The sequence below is a fragment of the Schistocerca cancellata genome, chromosome 9 (genome assembly GCF_023864275.1).
Source record: "Schistocerca cancellata isolate TAMUIC-IGC-003103 chromosome 9, iqSchCanc2.1, whole genome shotgun sequence".
Taxonomy (NCBI): domain Eukaryota; kingdom Metazoa; phylum Arthropoda; class Insecta; order Orthoptera; family Acrididae; genus Schistocerca; species Schistocerca cancellata.
In genome coordinates, this window is record NC_064634.1 from 388,340,822 (window position 1) to 388,359,951 (window position 19,130).

Sequence of the window (19,130 nt, forward strand, 5' to 3'; positions counted from 1 at the left end):
TTGAATAATGTTAACAAAACTAGCGGCTGTATTTGAATCCAACGTCGTTTATAATTTTTAACGTCGTTTATACTTTTTATCACCTGCTACCAGTTTCGACGCCAAATGGTTTCATCTTCAGGCCGCAAGTATAAACTGCCATCCATAACTGTTTTCATGTGCAATGTACAGAATCGTAACCTACTATCTAAGCTAACCAAGCACGACTCACCCCCGTCCTCACAGCTTCACTTCTGCCAGGACTTCGTCTCCTACTTTCCAAACTTTACAGAAGCTCTCTTGCGAGCCTTGCAGAACTAGCACTCCTGAAAGAAAGGACATTGTGGAGACATGGCTTAGCCACAGCCTGGGAGATGGTTCCAAAATGAGATTTTCACTTTGCAACGGAGTGTGCGCGCTGATGTGAAACTTCCCGCCAGATTAAAACTGTGTGCCGGTCCGAGACTCGAACTCGGGACCTGTTGCCTTTCGCAGAAGAGCTTCTGTAAAGTTTGGAAAATAGGAGACGAGGTACTGGCAGAAATGAAGCTGTGGGGACGGGGCGTCAGTGGTGCTTGGGTAGCTCAGATGGTAGAGCACTTGCCAGCGAAAGGCAACAGGTCCCGAGTTCGAGTCTCGGTCCGGCACACAGTTTTAATCTGCCAGGAAGTTTCTTATCAGCGCACACTCCGCTGCAGAGTGAAAATCTCATTCTACAGAATCGTATGCAACAGGACGAAATTAAGTGGATTCCGTACCTTTCCTGGCGATAACAAGCTCAGCACGGTTTGATCATTCTGTTCATTGCACCTGAAAACCGTTGCAGATGGCAGGTTATGTTTGGGGCCTGAAGATGACGCCATTTGGAAGAAACTGGTAGCAAGTGTTGGAAAAAATAAACGACATTGGATTCAAATACAGCTGCTGGTATTGTTATCTTTATTGAAGTTATATCGTCTCCGAAGTGTACCTCTACTGTACACAGTTAACAACACTGCAAAATGTGTTCACATCTTTCCATCTTTAGCCGTGTTCATATTGTGGTGTCACCGCCAGACACCACACTTGCTAGGTGGTAGCCTTTAAATCGGCCGCGGTCCGTTAGTAGGCTATACGTCGGACCCGCGTGTCGCCACTATCAGTGATTGCAGACCGAGCGCCGCCACACGGCAGGTCTAGTCTAGAGAGACTCCCTAACACTCGCCCCAGTTGTACAGCCGACTTTGCTAGCAATTGCAGAGACGACAGTTTAGCATAGCCTTCAGCTATAGCAGGGCGCCATATTCAGTTACTATAAGTACTATCTTCAAGAATGTCTTCTGAACAGATAATATTGTGACTCGTGTACCGTCAAGAGCGACGTTCATCATTAATGGATTAAAGTTAAGTAACAAACTAATTATGTCCGCTTTCTGAATTCTCATTCCTTGTCATGTTCCAGACCTCACGTCAGTATAGTTCTTCCCTCCTCGCGCTAGCCTGCGTGAGCTAAAACGCGTGCACTTCGGCCTCCACTCGTAACACGGTGTTGGCTCTTCTGCTAACACAAAACATATCCTTCCACATTTAGCGTTTGCATTTTCTTTAAGCCCAAGAAGACAACTACACGCTAACCACGAAGTGCACTTCCTTACCGTAACACCATCTCCCCTTTACCTCACTGCTGGCGCTACACATATGGCAGGTAACGTTCTCCGGGTATCCGCCAAACTCAAACTTTTCCATCGGATTGCCACATAGCAAAGGGAGATTCATCACCCCAAATCATTCGTTTCCAGTCATCCATAGTCCAGCGACGTCTGTCTTTTTCACCACCTCAAGCGTCGCTTGACATTTACAGGAATGTGGGTAGCTGCTCGACCATTGAGCAGTTACTGTGCCAGCTGGACTGCTGGCGGGAGTCTAATATTCAGGAGTTCAAGTTATTTTTTACAAGCACTTCCGCAATGCTCGACGGTTCGTGTCAGTCGGTACATAAAGCGTACCTGGTCTTCGTTTAGCTCTGATTGTTCTTTCGCGATTGCACTTCACAGTCACATCGCCACGAATGACCTGGACTACTTTACAAGGGTTGAAGGTTCCCTGATAGATTTGTTACTCGGGTGGCATATATTGAGGAACCCATGTTCGACGTTAACGAGCTCTTCTGACCGACCTCTTCAGCTGTTACGTAACATTCCCCGCCCCTTTTACATTGGCGGGACCGCCTCTCGTTGAAATCTAGTGGTCAGTTCCGCATTGCATATCTGGATACTTTTGATCAAATAGCGTGCATACATTACCAATTTAATTCAGCGGACACGTCCGTAAAATTCTTCTTGTTTGTGTCCTGCTGTTGAATTTCTTCTGACTGAAGTTTTCTGGTCTGGTTTTGTGCCGTGAAACTGACGGAAGCCGCAGGATGACTGCCTGCGTATTTTCGTTCCAGGCAACCTCTTTATAAGCCAAGAATAGCGGGCGTAATTGACTTCAGACTGGCGGAGGAGGACCGGAAATAGTGTTAGTGTGACGCTCGTAGTCCATAAAGTGTTTAGGGAACTCGCCTACGAGAGGGGAGTGCTATTAGCCACGGTCTGCCGCGGAGGCTGCTGTGACGTCACCGGCAGTGCCCCACGCACAAAATTCTGCACTTCCTGCTGCTTTCTTTTTACCGTACTGGTGTTGCTGCGTAATGACTCGTAGTATAGAAGAACAGCAGTTTGAAAGCTGATATGAAAGAGATTGTGATAACAAGCTTAATCTTCCGTTCTACTGCAGTAAACAAAAAATGGCTCTCAGCACTATGGGACTCAACTGCCGAGGTTATTAGTCCCCTAGAACTTAGAACTAGTTAAACCTAACTAACCTAAGAACATCACAAACATCCATGCCCGAGGCAGGATTCGAACCTGCGACCGTAGCGGTCTTGCGGTTCCAGACTGCAGCGCCTTTAACCGCACGGCCACTTCGGCCGGCCTACTGCAGTAAACCAGAGGCAAAGTTCCTCGTTCTGGTTCTAGACGGGTCAATCGGAGACGACACACCGTCATGTCACCCTGTGCCAATGACATCATTGGATGGGATATGGCGGGGCTTGTGGTCATCTCACCGCTCTCCCGGTCATTGCTTTCACTGATATGGAGTGACACTCGTCTTCGGCCCCTGTGGTTGAGAGCTCCTTACAACCAGTGCTTTTACGCTGTTTTACGTGGCGTTCGAGACACGGCGGACAATCCGCATATATGTGCCAACAAATCCGACAACTTCCTCACTGCGCACATACAAACACGACGACTCCTTTCTGCCAGTCTGTGACGTCATCACGTCGATCCATCTTACTTCCCCTACTCCATACATCCCACTGACACATAGTCAATACTTCACTAGCATGACATCCGTCAGCGGGGGAGGGTCACATGACAGCCTAGAACCACTCCTACACCACCTACAGAGCTCCAAAGTAAACACTAGATGACTATTAATTTGCCGGTGAGCTTCAGTTTCGAAGTGCTGTAGTGCTGTCATCGGCATGTACCAACGTGTACTGCTGTCTATCAGATGACGCGAGGTCTTTCCCACGCTTAGAGCTTCCCGACTGGAGCTTCCCAATACCTGTACTAATCTCTGTGAACAGCGACATGCGGAAAAAGGCAGTGCACGGTAGGATGATCGTTTCAGCACTGCATAGCGCGCTTTGTCACGGTCCGTGCGGCTCCCCCCGTCGTGCATGGGTGTGTGTGTTGTCCATAGCGTAGGTTGATTTAAGTTAGGTTAAGTAGTGTGTAAGCTTAGGGACCGATGACCTCTGCAGTTGGCCCCATAAGACCTTACCACAAATTTCCAATTTCTGCGTAGCAAGGACGTTGTTCAGCATGGTATTGCTGATCCCAATTTGTCCATCACTGAACTGCCGAGGGTTCTGCTGAATTTATATTTATCGCAACGCTGTCACGATCCATAGGACTTTTCAGCAACACGTTGTCGGGCACTCTCACAGTGGTGGTGTTTCCGGAAACAAGTACTAATTGCTCACCTTTAACTGTGCAGCAGGTGAAAAGCCCAGTGCCCCCACAATCATAGAGATGGGACGACTCACGCCTGGACACACACCATCTGGACGCGCCATGCCCATCCTGCACCTCCCTGTCAGACCAATGATGTGTCGACAGCCGAGCCCAGCGTCAGTCCCGACTATTCCTTTCGTAAAATGCTGGGTAGCCAGTATTTCCAACAAAATAGCTATTAATCAAATTATTCATAAATAATACTTTATAGTCCCAAAAAAGTAAGAAGAAAGAGGATCTGGTTAACAGCGAAGATTGCTTGGACGCTCTGGTCAATAAACAACAGTGTGTCGTCACGTTAAAATATTATATCCAAAAGTAAAAAGCAGATGAGTTGAAGAATAAACGAAAACCTGTGAGATGAAGACGGACATTAACAAGACGAAGAGGTTGACAGTTAACTTCGTCATGTCTGTACACAGGTTTAACAGCTTCATTACTCAAAAATGTATCAAAGACTGCTGTTTAAATAATGAAGTGGCCATCTTTCCTCTTACACAGCTTCCTTTGCTGTGATGCAACAGCAGGCTTCTAAGCGCTGGCAACAGTAATCCTCGCGTTACAAGAAGTGACCACTGGCAAGTCGATAGTAAAACTTTTAGGAATCTTATTGCACTTCATTTGAATCAACCTTTAACTCAAGAAAATGGGCTAGCAACATGTCCAAAATTGAAAGGATGCACAAAATGAGAGGGATATATGCAGCAATAAAACTATTAACAATGAAAAAGGCATATCAAGAAGTGCAAAATCAAAGCGTTTCAGCATGGTAGTGAAAGCAGCAACAAAAAAATATTAACAATGGAAAAGGCATATCAAGAACTGAAAGGCAATGCATTACAACATGGTAGTGAAATCAGAATGCCTCTACGCAAGTGAATGCCTAGCACTCAATTACAAATTGGACAAATCATAAACATTATAGAAAAGAATTTTAAGGAAAAATTTAAGTCTAATAAGAAACATAGAGCTCTGAAAATTAAGAATCAACGACGAAATCCAACAAACTATATAAAATAGCAAAAACAAAAGGAAAGAGAAGGAGCTCATTGAGTAAGTGGCTTCTCCCTGCTCTGTTTAACATGGTGTTAGGCAAAGTTATCAGAGGATGAAGGAAGGGGTACAAATATGGCGACCTCGGGACAGGGAATCAAAATGGAGTGCCAAACTCTTGCTGACAATCTACCTTCATATGACTAATGAAGAAATCAAGTAAGCCATAGAGAAGTGACGCAAGACAGAATCAAAAATATTGTATGAGGAGACTCATTTGATGGAAAACTTAGATCAAAGTATCATAGAAACTCCGCTACAGTGTGGGATAAATTCATGTGTGTCTTCTTTTAAGTATCTCGGAGAAGTCATCTGGACTATACAGTAACGCCAATTTACAAACAGCTAGAAAACTTAAAAAAGCGCACAGAATAACATGGAGTAATTGTGATGAATGATAACCCGTAGTGCAAAACTTCGACATTATAAGGCAGCTTTGTTCCTGAAATATTGTACGCCTCACAAACTACATCTGTAGGAGCCCACTAAAAAACTGATGCAATTAGAAAGGAATTTCTTAGACCAAATTATGGTTTCATAGAGTAAACGGCATCTGATTTAAAAGAAAAGCTCCACATACAGAGCAACAGACAAGTTCACTGATTGGGTAGATAGAAAACTGTTGAAGTTGAATTGTCACGTCCGTAGAATGGACAACACTAGGTTAATGAAAAAATTATTTAATATGATAAATTCGAAAAAGGTCAAAATAATTTGGTTCGAGGATATAAGCCGGACTAGAAATGACACCACAGAAGATACCATCAGAGGACACCAAGTCATTTAAATCCTAGTTACGGATCACACATTCGCAGAGGAAGCTAAAAATATCAGACGAAAATAGTGGACAGAAGAACGCAAGAAACAATGCTGCGAACGCCTGAAGTGATTTTGGGGAGAGAATAAGAAAAGGAAGCTGTTAGACCAGACTAACAAGATCAAACTTGCCCTTTAACTGGGCATAACGAATAAAGAAGAAAAAAAGAGAAGATTGTTACTTTTTGGACATCTGTACAGATGAATGACAATAGGCTGGCATGAAATATCTTATGGTTTTTTGTGGGAAAAGAAATTAACAAAAAACTTGATCCGAGAAGTGGTAAGAGATTAAAAACACAGAACATGGAAGCGGAAGAAGTAGCAGCACAAAGAGGTATTTTCAGAGGGAAAGTATTGATTTAGAAGGATTCCAAGACAGAAGTAGTAAGGTGATAGACGAAAATAACTTTAGTATGACGAGTCACTGCCACATAAAACATAGCTCGATGAAACTTGGATCCCACTCGTACATAGAAAGAACTGCTACAGTATAGAAGGTAGCTCAAAGAAATAATCGATGAGACAGAAATGACACTTTTATTCGAAGGCAATAATAATACGGAAGTCACCGCAATTCAGGATGGCCCGTTGGGGGGATGTGACTTTTAATTGGGTGTGTGACCAGCACAATGGGTTTCTTGTGGTAGGGCGTTCCATTCCTACAACACCATGATTGACAATGGCTGGATGGTCGTCGGTGCATGTGGACGTCCTGCAATACGACTCCCGACGCTCCCCACACGTGCTCCATGGGATTTAAGGGGGGGGAGGGGGGGAGGGGGGCAGACCAGTCCATTAACCAAATATCCTTTTGTTCGAAGAACTCCTCCATCTGCCGTGTTCGATGTGGTCGCGTACTGTCATCCATAAAAGTCAAGTCAGAGGCGAACGCACCACTGGAAAGACGCACACTGGGAAAAAGTACAGTGTCATAACAACGTTGATCGATGATTGCACCATCTTCGGAGATCTGGAGGTTAGTACACCCGTGCCTCTCCACACCATGACACCTGGATCAACAAAATGATCATGTTCGACTATGTTCCTGGATGTATTACGTGTGCATATGAGGGTTCGTCGAGCGTTATCGAACCGTTTCGGCAGTCCACGTCTGAGGAGGCATAATGATGCACGGGCCTACTGACCTCCAAAACATCACGGTGGACTCACAGGTCAACGTTATTCTGACACTGTTCTCCTTCCCCGTGTGCTTCTTTTCAGTGGTGCACTCGGTCCTGACCTCATTTTTATGGATAACAGTGAGCTACCACATCAAACAGTGAATGTGAAGGAGCTCTTGGAACGAGAGAATATTCGGCGAATGTACTGGTTTGCCCGTTCCCCCAGCTTAAATCCCATCGAGCGTGCGTGGGAACCGTTGGGCAGGCGACATTGCAGCACGTCCATGTGTACCAAGGACCGCCTTCGAAAAGAACCTCCTACCAAAGTTATGGCTAACGAGGGAGTATCTTGCGGGGCAGGTATTACCGCCCATGATGATCACATACCGTATTACGAACTACACTACTGGCCATTTAAATTGCTACACCAAGAAGAAATGCAGATGATAAATGGGTATTCATTGGACAAATATATTACACTAGAACTGACATGTGATTACTTTTTCACGCAATTTGGGTGCATAGATCCTGAGAAATCAGTTCCCAGAACAACCACCTCTGGCCGTAATAACGGCCTTTATACGCCTGGGCATTAAGTCAAACAGAGCTTGGATGGCGTGTACAGGTACAGCTGCCAATGCAGCGTCAACACGATACCACAGTTCATCAAGAGTAGTGACTGGCGTATTGTGACGAGCCAGTTGATCGGCCACTATTGGCCAGACGTTTTCAATTGGTGAGAGATCTGGAGTCAGCAGTCGAACATTTTCTGTATCCAGAAAGGCCCGTACAGGACCTGCAACATACGGTCGTGCATTATCCTGCTGAAATGTAGGGTTTCGCAGGGGTCGAATGAAGGGTAGAGCCACGGGTCGTAACACATCTGAAATGTAACGTCCACTGTTCAAAGTGCCGTCAGTGCGAACAAGAGGTGACCGAGACGTGTAACCAATGGCACCCCATACCATCACGCCGGGTGATACGCCAGTATGGCGATGACGAATACATGCTTCCAATGTTCGTGCATCGCGATGTCGCCAAACACGGATGCGACCATCATGATGCTATAAACAGAACCTGGATTCATCCGAAAAAATTACGTTTTGCCATTCGTGCACCCAGGTTCGTCGTTGAATACACCATCGCAGGCGCTCCTGTCTGTGATGCAGCGTCAAGGGTAACCGCAGCGACGGTCTCCGAGCTGATAGCCCATGCTGCTGCAAACGTCGTCGAACTGTTCGTGCAGATGTTTGTTGTCTTATAAACGCCCACATCTGTTGACTCACGGATCGAGACGTGGCTGCACGATCCGTTAGAGCCATGCGGATAAGATGCGTGTCATCTCGACTGCTAGTGATACGGAGCCGTTGGGATCCAGCACGGCGTTCCGTATTACCCTCCTGAACCCACCGATTCCATATTCTGCTAACAGTCAATGGATCTCGACCAACGCGAGCAGCAATGTCGCGATACGATAAACCGCAATCGCGATAGGCTACAATCGGACCTTTATCAAAGTCGGAAACGTGATGGTACGCATTTCTTCTCCTTACACGAGGCATCACAACAACATTTCTCCAGGTAACGCCGGTCAACTGCTGTTTGTGTATGAGAAATCGGTTGGAAACTTTCCTCATGTCAGCACGTTGTAGGTGTCGCCACCGGCGCCAACCTTGTGTGAATGCTCTGAAAAGCTAATCATTAGCATATCACAGCATCTTCTTCCTCGCTGTAGCACGCCATCTTCGTGGTGTAGCAAATTTTATGGCCAGTAGTGTATGTGCCACGTTTTGTAATGTCCACGGCATAATCAGAAATCGTGGTGACTTTACTTGTCATTTCTGTTTGTCTCATGGCACCTTTCTTTCAGTTACTTTCTGTGCTATACTGTAGCAGTTCTTTCTATCTACGGTCCGAGTTTCATCGAACTGTGTCACTTGCCAGTGACGCATCGTGCGAAAGTCACGTTTTGCAAATCTAGTATATGAATTATTGTAGGAAAAGGGGAGGGTCGATGATAAGAAATCGAAAATGTGGCTTGGTTTCTAGCTGGGCTTTTTGCGATCAGAGAAGCCGAGGTGAAGCAGCGAAGGGCGGCTCGGAGCAGCCATTAGTCGCTGCCAGCGCCTCGGTCGGGGATGATGCTAAGTTCACCCAACCTGGATATCGAGGCCCACGAGAAAGACAGGCCGCGGCGCGTACGTCACGAAGGTAGTCCTGAACTCGCGCGATCGCTCAGCTCAGCAGACAAATTGCGTTTCTAAACCTGTTCACTCGCAGCTGGGCATGTAACTACTAACGAGAATTATATCTTCCACTGGAATCTGCTATTATGAAGCTTTGCTGATTAACAGTACAACAGCAAAATTTAATTTAAGATCAACACTCGATATAAATGGTATAAAGGCTTGTTTATAGCACTTAGTCTCTTCTGCTTAACAGTTCTCATTACATGCTGGTAGTGGTGCCTTATGCAACTGATAATCATTTTAGCATGATGTTATTTTATTGTACACCAGTACAATCGTAACAAATTGTTTTCCTATCAATGGACTTCCTATCATTATAGGACTAATAACAGTAAGATTCCATAATAGCGGATTCCAGTAGAAGATTCAGTTTTAGCTTGTACGGACACGTCTAGTTACGAGTTAACAGGTGTAGAAACGTAGTTTGTCTGCTGATTCGAGTGAGCGAGCGAGCGCAGGACTACCTTCGTGACGTACGCGCCGCGGCCTGTCTTTCTCGTAGGCCTCGCCTGGATATGATGTGACGTCATTATGACGTATATACGCTTTAGTCGATTAACACACCTATCGACTTTTATGAACGTTCGAGATACTAAACTGTCGTCTGCTAGTGGTTTGTTTTGACATGTGCGATTCTGAAAACAGCTCAGTGTGGCAGCGTATATGTATTTCGCCAAAATAAAAGTAAAAGAGCTGGATATTAGTAGAAATATTCCTGACCGTGGCCTTGAAAACACCACGGACAACACGTTTCGTAAAAAAGTGAAGTCTTCTTATGTCCCGACCAGATTAGATTGTGTGATTATTGTATTGAATGCTTACGCCGAAAATAATATTTATTTATTATCAACATTTTAGTATGGTTTCATACAATTGGTCTTGTCAGTACATATTAGATTGTAGCAGCACACTGTTGCTGACTTTTTTTCTTAATTTGTATAGCTGAAAGAGAACTCGTGCACGTTTGTTAGCTAAGTAATTTATATGTCCATCCCAAGATAGTCTTTTATCAACCATAACTCCAAGTAATTTTACACTCGGACCGCAGAGACAGGTACCTTAGTGTCTAGTAATGCCCGCATCTCGTGGTCGTGCGGTAGCGTTCTCGCTTCCCACGCCCAGGTTCTCGGGTTCGATTCCCGGCGGGGTCAGGAATTTTCTCTGCCTCGTGATGGCTGGGTGTTGTGTGCTGTCCTTAGGTTAGTTAGGTTTAGGTAGTTCTAAGTTCTAGGGGACTTATGACCACAGCAGTTGAGTCCCATAGTGCTCAGAGCCATTTGAACCATTTTTTGGTGCAGTAATTACTGGTGTGTAGAATGATTGAATTTCGAACTTAAAAAGAAAAATATGAGGCATTGTTGAAGAAAAATCGTCGACCGGAGATGAAATACGAGGGGAAGTGGATTTCTCAATGTAATCTTAACCAAAGGTTAGTGTCTAGTACTGATTGACGTATGAAATGATTGAGTGCAGTGTCAAAGCATTCCACGGTGGTATGATAAACCAGACGTACTGTTTATTATGTCATGTATACAACCACAATAGTTTTAGCATGTACCTGGCCATGTCAATGTGGTTTATGTCAGCAGTATAATTTGCTAAGACAAGATTATGCAAAATACGAATTGCATCACAACATGAGCGGATACCTTAAACTATGCAGAAGTCTCGTTACTTTTGCTGGATGCAGCTTGCAGAAGATGGCAACAGTAAAGGTCTCTTACTCGGAGAACCAATGTGTTAGGTCATCATATACTCAGTTCAGCTTTGGAGACTACTGTTCACAAACGAATGGCGCAGAGCACAGCGCTACCCTGTCACAACCTCTCGAAAGTTCACAAAAGTCGAATAGTTGATATACGGTTTCTATCGTTTTCGATGTAGCGCGTATACGTCATAATGACGTCACATCGTGTCCAAGTCCGGTGAACTTAGCATCCTCCCTCGGTCGGCCGCAGTGGTATGCAGCGCGAGGGCGGTGGCGCGGCGCGGCGCGGCGTTTTGGCCGCTAACTGGCTGACTCCGACTCGCACGCAATTAGACGCTAATCAGCCGCTCAAAGCGCCGAGTTCCCGCGCCCTCCCCCCTGCCGCCAGCCCTCTAACTGCGGTGCCGCTACTCCGCCGCAAGTAACGCACCGAGTTAGCGGGGCCACTGCGCGGGCAACTGGCACGATCTGGGACGCCTCCGCTGTCTGCTAGCTGCCTAACGAGCCACGGCTACAGTGTGTACTGTACCTGACGTTGCCTCACTTCGCACATTGATTTATTTCGTGACAGCAACACGTAAAAGCACTTACGCATACTAATTCAGATACAATCTATTGTACAGTGGGGGCAGATACTGAAAGGATTTATTAGTACAACAAATTTTTATTTTTATTTTTTACTCGATGTTCGTCAGTGCCTTCTGCCTGGTGGTAAGTTGCAGCATCTGTCACGTTGCCCAAAACCGGATAGAACCGCCCTGAAACTCACGTGTTGAACCATCAGCAGTTAAACTCACGTGTTGCCACCGAACTGCGCGTCTTACGATCTGACCGACCAATAGGGAGGCTTGGGGGTGGTCAAGTGGGGGTGGAACTGCGACCGGCTGCCGGGTGCAGACACACCTCCGCTCTCTTCTGCTGGCAGCTTCCAAACCGACCAGACGCCCTCCTCACCTGCTCTCTTGGGCGGCTGCCCATCCAGTCTCGGCGGTTTCTCCAGCCCTGCCCTGTTTTTTACAGCATTAAAACTTCATACAGTTTAAACTATGTTTTATTCTTCACCTCAGCGGGTGCCTACTGATTTCTCCTCCTCCTAGTAGTAGTAGTAGTAGTAGTAGTAGTAGCTTTATTCATCCGTAGATCTCTTTTTACAAGGATATAGAACATGTCAAAGTATTTACTAATTTAAATCAATTTAAAACAAGCTAATTCGTATACTCATATATTTACAGACTTCTAGTTAGAGACAATCATTAGATTTAGTCCTGGTATACAATACTTTTTTTTACAAATACCTTATTAAATAATGTAATGCCTCATTGTCCACTCATATCTCACTATCAGTCACTGCACACACTATACACACATTGATTCATATCACTTCACTCACCACACACACACACACACACACACACACACACACACACACACACACACTGGTGTGTGTATGTGTGTACCGCAACTTCCCATTTGCTATCCTGAAAAACTGAGTCAGCATCCCTCCATAATGAGTGAGATGTTGAGCTCAGAAAGAGGAAGATATGTTAGTATTGTGCTATGCATAGCTTGGGGGGTAAATATTTCTAGAAAGGAAAAAAGAAGGCAAAAAATAAAGTGAAGGTGTTTTGTGGAATGTTCGATATTTTATAATCATTATTATTATTATTTATTTGTATAACATTTTTTATCAAACCCCTGCTCTGCTTTAGCTAAGTAATCCTTCAATGTATAAAATGTATTGCATAACAGGTATTTTTAGCTGCCTTTTTAAATAAGTGTATTTTGACAATTTCTTTAATCTCTTTTGGTAATTTATTGTACTGTTTTATTCCTTGGTAGAAAATGCTGTTTTGAGTTTTATGTTTCTTTTTCTTGGTAAATGTTAAGTTGAGTCTATCTCTTGTTGCATGCTCATGGACAGAGCTGTTTGTACAGTGATTACCAATGTTATTATTGATGTGTGTAACTGACAGGTAAATGTATTCACATGGAGCAGTTAAAATCCACATTGTTCTGAACAGATCTTTACAATGCCTGACTTTACTGTTTTTATTTGACAGAGATGGTCTGATAGTCCGAGATCTTTTACAGCTGGCCAATCCTGACTCATTAACACTATATTACTAAACCGCTGTCCTGAAACCCAGTACTACTTGCAGGTTGCCTGTCTAACGGATTCCAGGGAGCAACAAAAATTGGATTATCAGTATTTCATGCAGTTATTGATCAAATGTAGAAATATAAAATGCTGTCGTAATTTACTGATTAACCGGTATAATCTTACTTTAAACTTTTAACACAACAAGTCAAGTTTCAATGTTAGAAACACTGTAGACAGGCTTTTCGGAAGTTCCCGTTACAAACTGCTAGGACATGTAGAAGGGAATTAGTACATAGTATTTTGGATAGGAACCCACGTCCGAAACGTCACCCAGCAACGCTAAAGAGCGTCAAAGCAATTTGCGTCGGCACCAGTAAATTTATGTATATAGTAGATGATTCCGTGGTCATATTGATGGAGAGGGATAAATGTAACAATTTGAGGTAAGGGTCCTTGCGCCTGAAACGAATGAGTCGAAAGTTATAACTGAAAATCGTTCTTATAGCTCTGAGAGTGGAATACATGTTGCTAAGACTGTAAGGTAGGCAACTTCCAAAGGTGCTAGCATGAACCAAAACAAGGAACAAATGTCCAATAAACAAGGGCTTTCAGTATAGGAGATATGTTTCACAATAGTGAAGATGAAAAAGTGGTCATAGCTCCTCAGGTATGCATTTCAGAGACCATGTTTACTGGTCTTTTTTCCTTGTTTTGGTCCACCTCTGAAAGCTGCCTACCCTATAATAATAGCAGCAACAGTAGCGGTAAAGATATTCCGCCGTCAAAGGTATCAGAATGATTTTCGCTCGCAACTTTCGACTCGTTTGTCTCCAGTAGAGGGACCCGTGCCTCGAATGGATACATTAATCATTCTCCATCGTCCTTGAAGCTTTGTAACATCATCACGGAATCACCCTGCCGGCGCCTATAACAATGATGTCCTGTAGTGCCGTTGCATGACGTTTCCGGACATAGGTCCATGTGCAAAATATTATGCATTAATTCCACTCTACGAGTCCTGGAACATTGTAACGGGAATTTCCCAACACCGTTTATGTCTTTAAGCTCTATAACGAAGCGCAAATTACCCTGACTAGATTCATCCAGTATTTGAGAATAAGAGCGCTTAGCCCAGTCTCGGCCATGGCGTGCGAAACCACACATGAACACGATGTGTTTCACGCGTGAGGTCGAAGCCCGGCCTGTGTCGCCGTTGCTCGGCCCTCCTCGGAAGTGTTCAGTACAGCGCGACATTCACATAGCTTTGCAGTGCGACATTTTTCGGTCGGTACGACATTCTTCATTTGGGCAAAATGTTTGTGTCAGCGCTGTTTACCCTTCGCTATTTGTTTGTGGTTTGCACAAAAAGAGTCAATCTAGCGATCTGTCATCAGAAGCCTTTAATATGAATAGCAATCACAGAAGACAAGGGTGATAATCACAATAGCTAGCACGCAATCGCATAATCTACAGGCGCCGCAAATTTTCCATGGAACGACATTACAAAATCTTGTAGAAAGAATTTTCCAATGAAAAAGCAAAAAATTACTATGACAGACAGACGAGACTCATCGTTCTGCACATCTAAATGCACTTTATGCTAAATTTTCAGGCATGCAGCACGTGATGAATTTGGGGTACGAATAGTAAGATTTTTGAAGTCGCACGCACTGCAACACTGCCAGTTGCAACAGTTTTCGATGAACTGAACAGATAGTATGGAGACTCGATATATTACTACGAAGTACGTTGGTTAACAATACGAAAGTACCTGGAACGATTTTTCGATTTAAAGCCTGCTATTGTTGAACTTATGAAGGAAAAAGGTAAGCAGAAACTAAAATGAGAACATGCGAAATGGATTACGCATTTTAAGTGGACTTTACTGCACACTGCCCACAGTAAGACACTTCAGTGTCAAAAACAATTTATGTCTGATGTGATCTGGATGCACTTGAAACGAAAACCGAAATGCAGAAGGGCCAAATTCAGACGCAATACACCGACAATTTCCCCAAAACTCGGTGGCTTTAAAGTAAACAAGAGTTTTGAAGAATTCATTGAAGCCTTGAAAGAATTACAAGGATAGTTTTCTAAAAGTTTTGACCACACTGCCAATCTTACACAGTTTATACTGTATGAGCACCGGAAACGTCGGCGAGATTCTGTACAGCGGCAAATTTGCCATTTCAGCTGAAAGTGTCCTTGGCATGCGCAGATTAAACTAATTTATGTCCAATATAATTCCCATTCGAAAGACAAGCTCTTTACGTCACAACTGTACAGTTTTCCTTGGGAAGAGTATCCAAGTCTGCATAATGAGGTTGCAAACGTGATAAAATATTTTGAAAATCTTATATGAATGACAGACTTTTTCCGATTATGAAACTAAATAAGTCACAGTTACATGGCAAACTGAGTGCGGTAATCTGTAACATTGTCTGCATCTGTCCGCATGCCGACCGCTTGTACCGGATAAAAATAATATCATTCTTTCAGCGCGCCAAAAACAATTAAATAATACTGAAAAGTTCATTTGTATTCGATCTACACTTATGTGACAAAAGTCGTGGGACACCTAATTTCGTGTCGGACCTGCTTTTGCCCGCTGTCGTGCAGCAACTCGACGTAGCGTGGACTCCACAAATCGTTCGAAGACTCTTGCAGAAATATTGAGCCTTGCTGCCTTTATAGCTGCCCATAATTGCGAGAGGATTTTATGCACGAAACGACCTCTCGATTATAACCCATGAATATTTCAATGGGATTCGTGTCGGACGATCTGGCGGCCAAATATTCGCTCGAATTGTCCAGAATGTTTTAAACCAATCGCTAACAACGGTGGCATGGCGCACTGTCATCCATAAACATCTCATCGTCGTTTGGTAACATTAAGCCCTTGGAACGGTACAAATCGTCTCCAAGTAGCCGAACCTAAAAATTTCCAGTCAATGATCCTTTCAGCTGAACCACAGAATGGAGTCCATTCCATGTAAACGCAGCCCACACCACTATGGTGCCACCAATAGCTTGTCTTGTTGACAACTTGGATCCATGCCTTTGTGGGGTCTGCACAACATCAGCTCTTACCAAATGAAATCTAGTCTCATCTGACCAGGCCACGGTTTTCCAGACGTCTAGGGGCCAATCGAAATGGTCACCAGCCCAGGACACGTGCTGCACGCGATGTCGTGCTGTTAGCAAAGGCACTCGCGTCGGTGTTCTGCTGCCATAGCCCATTAAAAGAAAAATCTGAGGATGGTCATTACGGACTGAAACCGGTCATCGTCTAAAGAATTCAAATTGTGATCAAAGACTGGAATAAAAAACAATAAACACTTGATAGCCCATTACCGACAGATTTCGCCGCGCTGTCATAAAGGATACGCTCGTTGTACGTCCCACATTGACTTCTGCGGTTATTTCACCTGTGTTGCTTGTCTGTGAGCACTGACAATTCTACGCATACGTCGCTGGTCTCAGTCGTTAAGTGAAGGCCGACGACCACTGTACAGGGTTATTACAAATGATTGAAGCGATTTCACAGCTCTACAATAACTTTATTATTTGAGATATTTTCACAATGCTTTGCACACACATACAAAAACTCAAAAAGCTTTTTAGGCATTCACAAATGTTCAATATGTGCCCCTTTAGTGATTCGGCAGACATCAAGCCGATAATCAAGTTCCTCCCACACTCGTCGCAGCAGGTCCCCATCAATCAGTTCGAAAGCATCGTTGATGCGAGCTCGCAGTTTTGGCACGTTTCTTGGTAGAGGAGGTTTAAACACTGAATCGTTCACATAACCCCACAGAAAGAAATCGCATGGGGTTAAGTCGGGAGAGCGTGGAGGCCATGACATGAATTGCTGATCATGATCTCCACCACGACCGATCCATCGGTTTTCCAATCTCCTGTTTAAGAAATGCCGAACATCATGATGGGAGTGCGGTGGAGCACCATCCTGTTGAAAGATGAAGTCGGCGCTGTCGGTCTCCAGTTGTGGCATGAGCCAATTTTCCAGCATGTCCAGATACACGTGTCCTGTAACGTTTTTTTCGCAGAAGAAAAAGGTGCCGTAAACTTTAAACCTTGAGATTGCACAAAAAACGTTAACTTTTGGTGAATTGCGAATTTTTTCTGGAGACTGGAATAGAAGGGAGAACCGATAGAGGTACTCAGGGTACCCTCCACCACACACCGTCAGGTGGCTTGCGGAGTATGGATGTAGATGTAGATGTAAATGCGGCGCGTCCGTAATTTGCCCCACTTTCCCACTTACGCTCAGATAGCGTGTCGTGGCGATTGGGGTGTGGGAAGTGTGCAGTCAGGCAAGAGACCTGTGCCTGCATGCTGGAGCATGCACCTTAGCTATCCCTCAGCCGCTTACAATGAACTCTACACACAATATCAAACGCTTTCGAAATTTTTTCTCCCTGATACATCCCACAAAACGAAGAGTAAAAAATTCATCACTTACTACATTTTCGCTGTTCACGCAGTAAAACAGTAGCATCAGGCTTGACATAATTTATCACTTTTTTACCCCTTATTCTATTCGCAACTCGTTTTGTAGACAGGATTCACATATGCTATTGAATGTACTGGGTGGTTATAACTAAAGTGTAGCCACTCACGGAGATCCAGTGTGGGCTGTGATTTACCGCATGTTAACGAAACTTGGTTAATATTCTAATGTGCTGATGTCGAAGATGAAGTAGTTTCAATTTTGGCAACCAGGTGCAAATCTGGCTTTGTAAATGCAAATGAAAGACATAGAAATGTTTGGATGTGTAACGTATTGGGACGTGGGCAGAAAAGGTCAACCACGTAAGTAAAGCGTACACAATTTGTACAGTATGAGCACCGGAAACGTCGGCGAGATTCTGTACAGTGCCAGATTTGCACCTGATGGCTAAAATTGAAAATAATTTTTTCCAGCGTGAATCGGGTCGATAATAAGGCATTAGCATATCCATCAAGTTTCGTTTCCATGCGATCAGCCCACACAGCATTTCCGTGAGTAGCTGCCCTCTATTAAAAACACCTGGTACCTGCAAAATAGTATCACTGTCGTGTACATAGTTCAACAGACACGACGTTCATAAATATTTAGATGCGTGAAAAGCTGACATTTCTTAAAATAGAAAATAAATTATCCACTCTGTACTCATCCAGTGTTTGATAATAACAGCACTTAGCGACTTCCAACAAAGTCTAAACATTCTCACCAACTGCGACGTGGTCGCGTATACAAACAGTAATCCAATACTGTCAAATGTTTTTTATTCCAGCCGGCCAAAGTGGCCGTGCGGTTCTAGACGCTGCAGTCTGGAACCGCGAGACCGCTACGGTCGCAGGTTCGAATCCTGCCTCGGGCATGGATGTGTGTGGTGGCCTTAGGTTAGTTAGGTTTAACTGGTTCTAAGTTCTAGGGGACTAATGACCTCAGAAGTTGAGTCCCATAGTGCTCAGAGCCATTTGAACCATTTTTTTTTTTATTCCAGTCTTTGATCACAATATGAATTCTTTAGACGATGACCGGTTTCAGCCCGTAATGACAATCCTCAGATCTATAATACACAAATATATACACCTAGTGAGCAGTGTGTCTTTCAACATAATACAGCAACACGTATCACAATATACTATCATACAACCAGGGAGATGTACAGAAAATACTGTAAAACGTATCTTTTTTACACCATATTACACTTTCTATTCATATATTTCCTTTTAATAATTTTATATGGGTAACTGTATTCGTCTTTTAATGTATCACAATTTAGTTTCTATGTTAGTTATCAATTTTATAAGTTTGCTACATGTATTTTACGTAATGTGTTTTAATCAGATTTTGCTTTTTGCGTAAATGACGACTACATCTAAGCCGACAGTAGCGACATCTAGGGATTATGTAGGCAAACAAATTTCTGGTAGCTACTGTACTTCAGTAGCCAGTTGCAATAATGACTGTGTGGACGATGCAGCCTATTCTACACCTTATTTTAGATCTATATCACGATGCTATGCTGATTATATTTACATGTTTTG

At 43.9% G+C, this 19,130-nt stretch overlaps 1 protein-coding gene across 1 annotated transcript in view; it reads left to right on the top strand.

The window, feature by feature from the left end:
* LOC126101614 (vanin-like protein 3) overlaps positions 1-19,130 on the top strand; it is a 160,831-nt gene that overhangs the window by 99,845 nt on the left and 41,856 nt on the right. The gene's annotated exons all lie outside the window — the stretch shown is intronic.